Source organism: Dermacentor silvarum, chromosome 3, assembly GCF_013339745.2.
Source record: "Dermacentor silvarum isolate Dsil-2018 chromosome 3, BIME_Dsil_1.4, whole genome shotgun sequence".
Taxonomy (NCBI): domain Eukaryota; kingdom Metazoa; phylum Arthropoda; class Arachnida; order Ixodida; family Ixodidae; genus Dermacentor; species Dermacentor silvarum.
In genome coordinates, this window is record NC_051156.1 from 71,153,870 (window position 1) to 71,168,317 (window position 14,448).

Genomic DNA, 14,448 nt, shown 5'->3' on the forward strand with positions numbered 1-14,448 from the left:
TTCGTTTAAACAGTAGGGAGTACCCCATGAGTTCTCTATGTAGATTGCACGAAGCTATGTGGAAAGTTACCGAAGCTTAGGTGTTTTATTTGTTTCGTATTACTTTACTACCTTTTCGGGAGTTCAAGGACGGCAAGGAAAATGAGGACTGGAGTGTTACGGCTGAGTGGCGTCGGTCCCACGTGGTGCCGCAAAAGAATTAAATAAAGGCGCAGCATAAGGGTTGACAAGAATACATAAGCTCTTTGGCACTTGGAGTAAATTTCGGACCTTTTTATTTTTGAACAACTTCCGTGTAACGGCAGTGGAGATTTATTTTGTGCGATACCCCTCTGAAAGGTTGAATACCAGCTTACAGATTCCTACTTGAAGTCTGTTCCCGCGGCTTCGGATGCAGAAGTTTGCATACGTGGCTTTTGTGCGTGAATTACCAGGAACTACTCATTGAACGGTCTCCCGCTACGCTCGAGAGGTCTTCAGAATCTTCTGTGAACTTGCGCAGCTCCGCCTTTTCATCTTCGATCAGCAGCTGGTAAATGGGATTGAAAATGGTGTATAAATCTGCAAATAAAGAAGGGGCTATATTTAACTCACACCAAGGGATCCTGCCCGTGTTGTCCTCAGTTATACCATAGTCGTCTGTTTTTAGACATTTTTATTTTTTATAATAAAAGCTGTTTTTATAATAAAGGTGTAGCTGAGCTCTCTGTTTATTTCACAAAGAAATGTTCCTTCCACACAAACCAGCACATGCGTATCTGTAGAAAATCAGCTGAACACACACGTTAAGTGGGCAAGTATCAACCACCGTCGGCCTCAATTGTTGTGCTTGGGAGTTTCGGTAAACCATGCTTGTATCAGTACTACGAAACGTTTGAACTGGTGTGCATTTCAATAAGAATAATCTCTTATTGAAATACGCGAAGGAGGGCGATACAGTTCGAGTGAGCATCAGTGATACTCGAAATATAATAAGGGACAAATTCTACTCTTGCGGCAAAATTAGTCCCCGCTGAGCTTCATTCGGACGAGTAACGTCCCTTAGATTCAAACTCGTCAGGATATGCTGAACTGTCGTGAGACCAGGAGCACGTATTATGATAACAGGAACAAAAAAAAACATCGTTTCCCGCCATCGTTTCCCGCCCTAATAAGAACTGCTTTGGCACGTAAAACCCCAGAAAAGAACAGACTGCAAGCGCATCAATGAAATTCAACGGCGAAGCGGCGGCGGCGGCTACGCTGACTCGAACCGGAAGCAGCTAGCAGACGGCGCATCCCCAAGCCCTCGCTATTTACGGGTCACCTATTTCGGCCAGCTGCCAAGGAAGTCGCCTATTTCTTTTCCAATAGGTCAGAGCAAATGCTGAAGAAAACCGTAGCGCAAGACGAGAAAGGCGGTCGGGGTCGTGGCGTCTAGAATCAATCGCGCGAAGTGCCAAGCGACAGGGGCAAATGCGCTAAGGTCATGATCCCCAGAGACCATGAAAAAGCAAGGAAGGCAAATCCCAAGCTTAGGCTTATCGAGATCAAGGATGGGCGTGCCGCACGTCGCGAAAGAAATTTCGCGAAGATTCAGGCGTGGTAACCATCGCCACACTGCATGTGTACAACGAACCATAAGCAGAGGGACAAAGGAAGCGTCCGGTATGCTGCCACCGTAGCTAGGGTGGCTATGGGGCTCTTGCGTTGCCCAGGGGCACTGCAAAATGCTAAAAAGCGCCCTCAATCCGAAACTGGGTAGTACCAAGCTCGGTCGTCTGCTTCGGGAAGCACGTTTACAATATGGACACGCCACTTTCGGTTGTGTTGTACCACGGCTTGCAGCGAATACCGAGCGCCGAAGATTTTTCCATGGTGGCATGCTGCGTAAGGTAAGAAATTATGCAACGCCAAATACGTGTACGCCGTTGAAGAAATAAGCGGCGAAGTTTTAGCGCGGTGTCAATCGCAAGTGAAGCGATCCACACGTACGAAGTGGAACTTCAGGTAAGGTTTGCACGCTGCTAGATACAGGCGCACAAACGCGAGGAAATGTTTTCTATAAATGAATCACAGCAGCGATAAGCAGACATGTGTACGGAAATACTCGAGCGCACGACGGTACGTACGCGCCGCGACGGTAGCGGTCTTTCGACATGCCGCGAAACGGCGGGTCTCCTGCAATCTTTGTTGACTGCATGCCGCTAGACAAGTAATTATGCCTGCGCTGTAGTATGGCCATCTATCCCTTTAGCATCGACTGTACCCACGGCTGCTCCTGTCACTTGCGCGGGCGTTGTCCGCAAGCGCGACCGGCCATCTTTAGCGGGAGCGGAGAGCATGACGTCGAGACTGGCTGTCGTCCATTTATTTAATTATTTATTTAGTGATGGTGTTCATTGTGCGCATGCAACGAAAGGTTACTGTTTAGCTGGATTCCAAGATATTTATAGGAAGTCACGTGCTCAAGTTGGCTCATAGATAATATAGCCGAAAGGAGTGGGTGAGTTTGAGCGACGCGAGACAGACTAATTTTGCAGTTAGTCGGATTTAAGAACACGAGCCATTGTGAGCCCACCCTGAAAGTTATCTAGATCTGACTGAAGCATAAAGTAATCATGCTGATTAGTTACTTCATGGTATAGAATGCAATCATCGGCAATAAGTTAAAGGAACTATTAATTACGGCAGGTAAGTGGTTATATAAATTAGGAATAGTAATGGTCCCAAGACAGAGCCTTGAGGAACACAGAACGTGTCCATGAACGTGTAAGCGCTCACAATAAGTGGGACGACCAGTCTAAACTGATTAACGTCATGTTTTACCTTGCTGACGTCGCCAACCTTTGGTTTAATAATCCCGAATATGACATTTCAAGTTGGTCCGCATTCAAGACAGATTTCACCGAAGTGTTTGGCTGCCCCACTTTCCGCAAGCTACGCGCCCGAACAGCGTCTACGCCAGCGAGCACAACAACCGGCGAGACTTTTCCCAGTTATATTGAGAATGTCTTGGATCTCTGCAGCCGTGTTAATCCAACGATGGCGGAGGACGAGAAGATAAAACCATATTCTGAAGGGTACTGAGGGCGACGCGTTTCAAATGCTATGGCCAAGAGTCCAATCAGCGTCGCCGTTCTCTTCAACCTGTGCCAGAGTTTCGACGTATTGCGCCACCAACGTAACATCTCCCGCCAAAACGTCCCACAGGCTGACTAGGTCTCGGCCATTGCAGTTGCCGCTGGCCATACCGATCCTTCTGCTCTCGTCCTTCAGCTCAAGGATTTCATTCGCGCGGAAGCGGCCCATCAGCTGTCGCTGCTCTCTCACAGCCAGGAGCCTACCCGAACACTGACTCCGGCCGTGCAACAAGCCATCCGTGCCCAAATAAATATCTAACGGACTTGCCCCCGTTCGACCCGCCAGCTCCTGTGACGGCACCGCTCTCTTATATGCCGACTACCCGTTACGGGTCACACCTCCGCCGCTCAACTATGCTGCCGCTGTCGCACGGCCACCCCCACCGTAGCAATATTCCTGACCTGTCTCACTTCATTTGGCCTCCAGCTCAACCTCAAGAAGTGCCGTTTCGCTGCCCGAAAATTAACTGTCTTGGGTCATGTAGTCTCGAAAGACGGCATCCTCCCTGATCCCAACAAGCTTCTCGCAGTCGCTGAATTTCCGAAGCCCACATCTATCAAGACCCTGCGAATTTTCATAGGCCTGTGTTCTTATTGTCGACGCTTCGTCCGGAACTTCGCCTTTATCAGTGCACCCTTGACGAAGCTGCTTACCGCAAGCAAAGGCATTTCCGCGTGGTCATCAGCGTGTGATGAAGCCTTTGACAAGTTGCGCGAGTTGCTGACTTCACCGCCGATTCTTCGCCATTACGACGCAGCTGCGCCGACAAAGGTTCACACCGACGCCAGTGGTGTCGGCCTTGGTGCGGTCTTGGCCCAGCGAAAAGCCATGAATGAAGAATACGTCGTGGCTTATGGCAGCCGCACCCTTAAGAATGCTTAGATGAATTACAGCGTTACAGAGAAGGGATGCTTAGCCATCATTTGGGCATTGGGCAAGTTTCGTCGTTATCTTTACGGTCCTCCTTTCAGCATCATCACTGACCATCACGCCCTTTGTTGGCGCTTCTTGAAAGACCCGTCGGGCCGCCTCAGCCGTTGGGCGCTTCGCCTGCAGGAATATGACGTTCGTGTCGTAAACCGCTCTGGTCGAAAGCATTCCGACACTGACGCGCTCTCTCGCTCGCCGATGACACCTTATGTGGCTTCACTTTCCGTTCCTTTTCCGACCTCAGACCCGCCACTACTGACAGCTATTGACATGCCCAACGAGCAACGTAAGGACCCATCGCTTGCCTTGCTGCTCGACTACCTTGCCGCTCCATCGGTCGTTTCTTCAACGCAGACTCTACGCCGTCAAGCAGCCCACTTTGCCGTGCGAGACAACATCCTAAACCGCCGCAACTATATGCCTGACGGTTGGAAATGGCTTCAGGCTATTCCTTGTCACATGCACTCCGATATGTGCGCGTACTTCCATGCTGACCCTCAAAGCGCACAAGCCGGCGTCCTAAAAACCTCCACAAGGCTGCGTCAACGATATTTCTAGTGTGGAATGTACCGGTTTGTCCAGCAAGCAGTACGTTCGATCATGCACTGTCTGCCAACAAAGGAAAACTCCGCCACTGCGCCCTACTGACCCACTACAGCCGCTACCGTGTCCTGCTCGACCGTTCGACCGCACAGGCCTCTACCTCTATGGCCTGCTCCCATACACCGAATGTGAAAACCGCTGGATTATTGTTGGTGTCGATCACTGACGCGCTACGCCGAGACCGCGGCTCTTCCCGCCGCGACCGCGCGAGATGTTGCGATGATCATTCTGCGCAACTTCGTCATTCGCCACGGTACTCCTCGTGAACTACTCAGCGATAGGGGTCGTGTCTTCTTGTCAGAAGCGATACAATCCCTTCTTCGCGAGTGCCAGATCATTCAGCGGAAATCAACCACGTATCACCCCCAAACGAACGGTCTCACGTAGCGCGTCAACCGAACACTGGGCGACATGTTAAGGATGTACGTCTCGTCCAACCACACCAATTGGGACACCGTACTCCCGTTCGTTACTTTCGCTTATAACACCGCGACACAAGCGACCACCGGTTTTAGATGCGAAGCATCTTATGCTCGGGGCTATGTCCCTCCCTGAATCCGCCGTGCGGCGTCCACACCCGCACTGCGCATGCGCATCCCCCTCCCCCTCCTCTCTTTGTCTCATCTCCTCTCGGTATTCCTCCTCTGCTCTCCGACGCTCCTCTCCTCTCCGGATTGCGCAACGAATGGCAACACCTGCGGCTCTGGCGCGATAATGCGAAGCAGCTTAGGTTAGAGGCGCGACGGTAGGCGCCCCAGAGGCACCGGCAACAGTCACCAACGCCGCGCGCGTTCGGTGCGAACGCGGGCAAAACGCTGACGGCGTCAACAACAGTTCTGCGCGTTGCTGGTGCTGCTGCATGTCCAAGTTTATACAGCTGATAAAACTACCTTGAATCTACCTCATGGCTGCTTCGCATACTACTCAGGGTTCCCCTACGGGAAGATGGTGTAATTTTTTATTTCACCTTTTTCTTCTCTTGTATGGACGTGAGCCTTAATTCGTGTCGTCTGGATACTATCCTGCCCTACCGACCTGACGCCTCCGAGTGCACGACCATTTCAGAAGTCGCCCGATACGCTGAAGATTTCCGCCAGCTGGCTCGTTCGTTGACCAACGGGGATCATGAGCGTCAGAAGACAAGACGTGACAGTCATCAGGCCCCACCCACCTTCCCTGCTGGTTCCCTTGTTTGGCTATGGATACCGCCTCATATCCCCCGCCTTTCTTCTAAACTACTTGCGCGGTACCATGGTCCATACCGGATCATCGACGCCGCCTCCCCTGTGAACTATATCGTTGAGCCCGTCACACCATTGCCGGACCTTCGTTGTCGAGGTCGCGAGACAGTGCATGTTGGCCAGCTGAAGCCTTATTCCGACCCCCTCATCTTGTCTGCTCCCCGAGTGGCCAGCATGGCTGCGTTTCACACCCGGGCCAATGTAATGAAGCGGACGCGCCTCGTGTTTCCGAAAGCAGCGCAGAGACATCGGCCCGTGCTGTGATTTGCAAGAGAGCTCGGGCTGTTCGCTGCTGTTTATCTGCTGCTTCTCATCTTTACTTAAACATCATTACAATATATATATATATATATATATATATATATATATATATATATATATCTATATATATCTATATCTATATATATATATCTATATCTATATATATCTATATATATATCCATATATATATATATATATATATATATATATATATATAGACGGTCTCCTCTATATCACGTGACCGGGTTCCCACGCATCAGCGAAGCTCTGTATGGCTAGGATCCCGGGATTTCTTTGTCTCCGTAGTGAGAGAATTCAACCAATCACAGTGCAAGGCGCGTGTCGCGTGCGCCGCTGGGTTCCTTGCAGCACCACCAGATGGCGGTCACCTCCGTGCGGTGGTGGTGGTGGTGGTGATGATGTTCAAGCAGGCGGGGTTAGCCTGGCATACATAGCCGGCAATTGTTCCGCCTGATCCTCCTTCGAGTTGAGATCAGGGGTGTGTCACCAAGTGTCTATGAGCCCCGTGTCTCGCAGGAAGGCCAGCAGCAGTCGTTGCGCTCTCTTCCTGGTTGTCGCAGGTCCTCCGGGGAAAACGACGTCTTCAAAGGTCCTGTGCGTAAGACCGCTCTTTTGTAGGCTGTCGATCATCGCTTTTCTTTCCTTGTCAAACTGCGGGCATATCCAAATGTAATGTTCGATGTCACCAATGTCACCACAGAAAGCACAGAATGGGGAAGCGCGAAGCCCAGTCTTGAATAACCAAGCAGTGGTGTACGCGGAGTCGGTCCTGATGCGGTATAAAAGCGTCGCTTCTTCGCGGGTAAATCCATGAGTCACACAGGCTTCGTGGGGATTCTTGTGGATCTCCCTAAAGTGAAGGCGGATTGCACCCTTGTCACCTCCGTGCATCCATGATTTCCGAAGCGAGATGAGGATGCCTTAGAACGCGCACTTATAAAGCGAGGTACAAAAATTGGGAGGACGCTTAAGCTTCGCTTTTAAGAGTGGAACACGATAGCATTCAAAGATCCCTGACTGCTACTGATGGTTCCCGACGACTGCAGCTTATGCAACCGTAATGGTTGCTGGCAAACACTGGCGGCGAACGCTATGCACGTAGGCGAGCTTTCTGGTGGAAACGCGGCCTCTTGCTTGGGACGATCCCGGAGATAGTGCACAACCGCGCCAAGGAAATTACATCATCTTCAGGTTTCCGTATTTGTTTCACACTTCTAATATTTCAGTCTGAGAAGATTTAACATAAAAGGCATGCGCTGTGGGTGTTTTGTTTCATGACACTTGTTTGTGGATTGTCATTCTCAAAATTCCGAGGAATAGCTTTGCCAAGAATGCAAGACAAGGTATGAGCAACATTAATGATAGAATGGTCTGGCATACCTAAACGTGGTTGGGGATCATTTTCTCGGCCGCGGGCGCCAATGCCGACACCGGATTTTCTGCGACACGGGTCCTAAGCGCTATAACGTTAATAAACAAGAAGCATGTGCTTGCTGCGGTAAAGCTAGAGAAACGATGGAACTTGTTCTATTAGAATGTGAAGACATCTGCCCAGCGGTCGATTTTGGTACCTCTGGCCTCCTTGAAGAATGGTGGAAGAAAAGCCGGGAATCGACTAACAACGCACTAAAAGAAAGTTCCCAGTAGGGTTTCAGAAAATTTGGTGATGGAGATTCTTCGTTTCTTTTTTTTTTTGATGACAGGTAGGACATTAGGCAATATAACAACGAGCTTGGGGCGCAAACCACCGCCCAGTCTCAAAAGGGACGCTCCTAGAATTCATCCATACATCCATCCGCGGCAGCGGCGGCACCGGCTTTGCGAGGGGGGGGGGGGGGAGAAAGAACCAGAAAGCTCGCCTTCGCGCATAGCGTCGCCGCAAGTGTTTCCCGGCAAACATTACGGCTGCATAAGCTGCGGTTGCGGGGAAGCGGCAACTGTAGCATAGGAAACAGAGAGTGACGTCACTACACTTTAATATGTAGGACCAAGCGGTTCCTGCCCAAAGCAATCTCCGCACAGTTAGGACACCTGATTAGTAGCACGAATACGATGAGCGACGAAAGGAACAGCAACGTCAATATGCACAACGGCGTCGTGCTCAGGTTCGGCGGGACACAGTTGAAGGCAATGCCACATTGGTCTACCAGTCCGATCAGGTGATATCACGGCTTCGCTGGTCAATCACCTAACAGCGTGGATTGGAGCCGACGTTTTAGAGCGCCGGTCTTAGGCGCCCGTTCCTGCGGCGATCGTCGGCGCCGGCGTTGTCCCTCGTCACCGAGCGAACACAGCGAAAGATAAAAGCGAACGCAGCGGCATATGAAAGACGGCGATAGGGAAGAGAGGTTGCAGAGGAACCATGAGGCGGAAAGCGGAGGAGGAGGGCATGGCAAAAGCGTGAGAAGGAAATCGTAGTACCGCGCAAGACCGGCTTTGCGGCGACGATGGCTATGAGATGGCGCCAGAGTAGCACTCGTCGTCTGTATGGGAAAAAAGCGCTGCATGAACGGAGGTCTGTCAGCGGCGGCTGCTGTGAATCGCACCCACGCGTCCCCCGCGCGCTGCCTTGCGGCATGCGAGGCATTCGCGCCACACTTCATTCCGTTTGCAACGTGTCGCTCGAGACAAATTGTACGCGCCAGCCAATATATCGTGAAATTAAAAGCTGCGCTCAAATTTTGCATTAGGGAGTATCGTAATCATCGATGAATTTTTTCCCACTTTGCTACTGCTAAAGCTAGGCATTATAAGGCGTTCCTTGCGTGTTGCTGCATGGTGTAACCAGGTTACTTACCTAGAGCGGCCTCTCTGCTCAATCCTATGTTTACAGTCGCACGGAAGACTTCGCAAGCGAGCGGAGCCAAGTTCGTCGCTCGCACCAGATTGACCAGATATAAGCGCAGTGAGCCAATGTCTTCTAGAAATCTCGTTTCCGGAATCACACGCAGGAGAATCTGTGGGTCCAAAGAGAAAGCACATCAGCTGTAATGGAACATCAAAAAGTTCGCGTAGGTGGAATTCACTATATTACTTAAGCATAATATTTTGTTTTCGTCGGCATGCACCGTCCTTCGGTTAGTGAACGAACACACTTTTACTGCGCCTTCTAGTTGCCTTTGTAGGCCTCCTAACGTATGCACTACGTTATATGGAGCAATTTTATACAGGCGGACGGGAACAAGAAATTGTTTGATCTTGTTGCTTTGATCTTTGGCTTCTATTTCATTGAGTAGATCTCCTGAATTAATCTTTTTGGCGTTCTAGCTGCATCCGATGCATTGTTGTTTTGTTTTGCCTATCGGGAAAGGCGACATGTCTCGGATTTTGGTTTCATTCATAGATGTGATGACGAAAAACTTTGTAAATTCATTCTTCTTATTGAAAAACTGTTGAGTTGCTTCGGTGCGCCCCCTTTTCAGGGGTCTATTATTTTGGTTAGGGGGGGGGGGTTCTTAATTGCATTAAAAAACTATTCGGGAGCTGTGCTAGCCACCCACACGGAGTACAATTCGGGAACGTATACGGACGCTAACCATACATAGCCACTATAACCCTATAGTCCTGACCAAGAGAGTTCATTTTCACAGGGGTAACCCTTACCGCCAGGAAACTGGGAAGTAAAAAACTGTCAGCCCTTCCACTGGGGTGGAGATGGAAGACCAGCAAAGCTGTACTATGGCAAAAACTATGTATTTCAAATTATGACTATTAAGATGTGATGGTGCAATTGGTTGTTTGAACTATTAAAGAATGAGAAATATATATGAACCGCTGGTTTTCATTTATTTAGTGCCCACTGCCATAGAGTCTACGGCAAAGGATGGCACGTTCTTCATAAACACGTCAACAACGCCACGCGCGTTCGGTACGAACGCGGGCTAAACGCCGCGGCCGTCGACAACAGTTGTGCGCGTTGTTTGTGTGATAGCACGCAACCGCTGTCAAAACGCTGGCGTGAGCAAGCGCGCCAGCAGCAGCGGGCGATGGATTATGCGGTCTATCGCTTCAACGGAAACTGAGCGGTGAAAGCACAGTGCATACAGAGGTAGGAGCCGTGTTGCAGATCCCTTTGAAGATACGGTGCGCGCGACCGCCCGACGCCGCGCAAAGTACAAGTTGCTCGCAGAGCAGAAGCCGGAACCCCTCCCTCCCGCGCTACCTGCTACCTCTGGCGAGCTTTCTGGTTTTCATTTATTTAGTGCCCACAGGGATCATGGCCTTATGGTCGCTACGGTACACTGCCATAGTCTACGGCAAAGGCATGGCACGTTCTTCATAAACACGTCAACAACGCCGCGCGCGTTCGGTACGAATGCGGGCTAAACGCCGCGGCCGTCGACAACAGTTGTGCGCGTTGTTTGTGTGATAGCACGCAACCGCTGTCAAAACGCTGGCGTGAGCAAGCGCGCCAGCAGCAGCGGGCGATGGATTATGCGGTCTATCGCTTCAACGGAAACTGAGCGGCGAAAGCACAGTGCATACAGAGGTAGGAGCCGTGTTGCAGATCCCTTTGAAGATACGGTGCGCGCGACCGCCCGACGCCGCGCAAAGTACAAGTTGCTCGCAGAGCAGAAGCCGGAACCCCTCCCTCCCGCGCTACCTGCTACCTTCCCGTTGCCCTCCTTTTGCGTGGCAGATTGAGTCGCCAGTTCACCGTCGCTCGTTGCGTTGTTCCTCCGAACGAACGGAATGCGACCGGACCATGGCTAGTCGTAAGGGCAACTGATAAGAGCGATGCGCGATGTCTACGTGACCGAACAGTTAAACGCCGTTGTCGACACTGTTAGGGGAGAGGCGGGCGAGAGCTCAGAGAGAGCCCAGGCAGAGGCCGGCAGGGCTGCGCGCATGCGCCGCAGTGGGAGAGCTGGTACGCACATGTACAGTCTAGGGTGCCTCGATGCCCTCCTCGCCCACCGCTCCACTTCCACTGGGAAGTCGCGTTTGCTCTCCGCCGTGCGTTCGCTCCCCGGGAAAGCGCGCGTCCCTCGCCCTCGTGCGCTTTCACTCGCACTTATAGCATACGGTCAATGAGAGTTTTTTTCTACATGCGGACGCGACCATCGAAGAGTGAGCCCTTAACAGCTTCGCTGAAAAAGAAGTTAGCAGACGGCAGGACAGATAGGAAAGATATAGGGAAGAAAACAGTAGAAAGAGGGGGACAGGAAAAGGCGACTGTCGATTTCTCATGGGTGGGTCAGCCCACGAATACCGTCTACGTGAAGCACGGGTCAAAAGGGTATGTTGCCTCCGCCAGAGGACCTTAAAGGTCTAATCACCCGGCTCTGGCCCAACCTCGAGGATCCCCTCTTCTCCGGACGCGGATAAGCTGCACACAATTACACGTGGCAGGGTTGAACCCCCATGTGCTCGGGTTCGTGGTGTTGAAACACACCAAACGCCTGCTGACGCAGCCGCCTCTGCGGGGTATGAAAGAAGGGTGTAGCAGTGTAAAGATGAAGAGATGCACTCGGGCGCGGGCGCTCGGACAGTAAGCGCTAGGGCGCGAGAAGGCGACGAGGCAGAGAATATAAAAGCCGGCCCAGTGAACGGGTGTTTACAGCGAATGAAGCTGCATCAGCAGCAGCATCGGAAGATCCAAGGCCCATGTGCTTGGGTCGTGATGTCGCCACAGAGAAACGCCTGCTGGCGAAGAGGCGCCTGCGGGGCGCTCACTTTTTTGTTGTATGGAAAAGCTTTGTGTATATATATTTGAACAACTATATTGCCGCGGGTATGTGCCAGTGGAAACGAGGTTGAAGTAGCGCGGGCTTTTAGGTTAAGCGTAGAGACGAAGAAGAAGGTGTTGGTTTTGTTGAAGATTGATAATTTATAATTGTGATAATTGCACGAGATTATAGACGCCGAAAGGCTGCGTGGAAGAAACTTCTTAACCAATGCCCTACAAATTGGTGTAACTATCTGCAGCTATGTTTAAACGAACAGTATCTTTAGCAAAAAAGTTGTCGCAGTTTCACCTGAAAGGTGAAGCATCAATTGCGATAGCAAATTTGAAGACAGCTATACGGAGTAATGATAGCAGCTTTATCAGCTGTATAAACTTGGACATGCAGCAGCACCGGCAACACACAGAACTGTTGTCGACGCCATCGGCGTTTTGCCCGCGTTCGCTCAAAATGCGTGCGGCGTTGGTGACTGTTGCCGGAGCCTCTGATATAAATAGGCACTTGGTGCCGCAGCTAAACGTCGCCTCCCTTCCCTCCCCCTCCCCCGCACGGCGTTTCGTGCATCGGAAGAAGGCACGTTTGAGAGACGCCTACTTCTGCAGCCCTTAAGGGAGCACAGAGCAGAACGCGCGTTTGTTCTCCGCCGTGTGTTCACTCTCCGTGAAAGCGCGCGTCCCTCGCGCCCTTTCACTCGCACATACAGCGTTCGGCGCGCGGCGACGATGTACGACTTTATTATGCACTCGTCGCCGCGGTGGTAAGTGGTTCTTGAGGGAAAGGGAAAAACGCCAACCTTTCCCTTTCCCTCAAGAACCACTTACCACCGCGGCGACGATTCATCTCCATTGACGTCATACGGAACCTCACGGCGACGGCGACGGCGACGCCGACGGCAGAAATCTGCTTTTGAGTGTCCATATAATTGCTATCGCAATAAAAGTAATTATGATGGAAAACGATATAATTTTCTGTCGAAGAGTGGCAATAAAAAGCGCTTTTTAGTAGTAGTAGTAGAAAACTTTATTTTATGTTTTAAGAACGAAGTCCCAGAGGGTGGAGCCCTCAGTCCAGGGCCCCATTTGCTGCTGCTATCCGGCTGGCCCGGTCGATCAGGCATCGCTGGTCGTCGAAGGCTGTGCTGGAAAGAGCGGCTTCCCACTGGGATGGGGAGGGGTTGGGTATTCTAGGTAAGCCGGGTGGTTTGGAGCATTCCCACGTAGAATGGTAGAGGTTTGGGTGACCACCACAGAAAGGACATTTGTCGGGGTACTGGCTAGGGTAAAAAGTGTGGCGGAGAGCAAGGCTGGGGAACGTATTAGTTTGGAGCTGACGCCAAGCGGCTGCATCTGCACGGTTTAGCTTCACGTGTGGTGGGGGGAATGTTCTACGGGATAGTCTGTGGTGTTGTAGTATATGCGTGTATGTAAGCGGTATCGTTTCCACCTTGTCTGGGTTGGACTGGTCTTCCACCGCTGCCTGGAGGGTTAGGCCTCGGGCTGCCGCATGAACGCGCTCATTGCCAGGGAGAGACGCATGCCCAGGTGTCCAGACTAGGTGAACTAGTGGAATGTTTTGCTTCTTGTGTAGAATTTTATGAGCGATCGGTGAAATCCGTCCTTGTGCGTAGTTTCGACATGCTTGCTGGGAATCTGTAAGAATATGTATGATCTTATCTGGGGGTTGAGCGCTGATGGCGAGGGCTATGGCACATTCTTCGGCTTCCGTGCAGTTGTCAGTGCGTATTGTGGCTGATAATAGTGCTTCGCCCCTCCAGTCGGCCACCGCTACCACTTTGGTTTTAATGTCAGGGTAGCACGCGGCGTCTGTATAGGTGTCGAGGTCGTTGCAGTATGCTCGGTGCAGTGCCATTGCACGCGCAGTGCGCCTGCCTTTATGGTGTTCGGGGTGTATATTCCGAGGTATGGGGGCCACTGCAATGTTTTCTTTGATGTTTGGGGCGATTGACAGGGGCTCTCGTGGGAAAAACTCTGATGTTGGGTAACGTAATTGTCTGAGTACGTGCCTTCCTGTCGATGTACGTTTAAGTCGTTCGATCTGCCCGACTTTCTGGGCTTCGATTAATTCGGCCGTGGTGTTATGTAGACCAAGCTGTAATAGTCTGGCTGTTGAGGTGTAGATAGGAAGGCCTGTCGCCGTTTTCACTGCTGTTCGTATGAGTGTGTCTAGCTGGTTTGTTTGGTTTTAGGTGAGTCGGTGGTAAGGTGCGTGATAGGTAATGCGGCTTACGATTAAAGCGTGTATGATGCACATGACGTCGGATTCCTTTAGGCCGTGGCGGCGGTTCGTGACCCGCCGGATCATGTGCACTACTTGATTAATCTGTTTCTTCAGTAGCGTCAGGGTATATGCCGCTTTCGCATTGGCTTGAACATGGAGTCCTAGTAAGCGCAACTTGTTCACCTTATTTACAGGTTCACTCTCGATAGTCACCGTGATGTCAGGCGGTAGGTGATGTTTCCTTTGGAGTTTTTTTACTATAAGCAGTTCTGACTTTTGAGCTGCGCACGTAAGTCCCCCTGCCCGTGCATATTTCTGGGTGACATCGGCTGCTGCTTGTAGTG

The 14,448-nt window shown here is 51.2% G+C and overlaps 1 long non-coding RNA gene across 1 annotated transcript in view; it reads right to left on the reverse strand.

Moving 5' to 3' along the window:
• Window positions 1–486: 486 nt before the first annotated feature.
• LOC119445492 (uncharacterized) overlaps window positions 487–14,448 on the reverse strand; it is a 38,381-nt gene continuing 24,419 nt past the window's right edge. Inside the window, exons 4-5 of the long non-coding RNA XR_005190594.2 lie at window positions 8,977–9,136; window positions 487–561 (exon numbers count right to left, since the gene is read on the reverse strand). This is a non-coding gene — a long non-coding RNA (uncharacterized LOC119445492). The remainder of the gene's footprint in view (window positions 562–8,976; window positions 9,137–14,448) is intronic.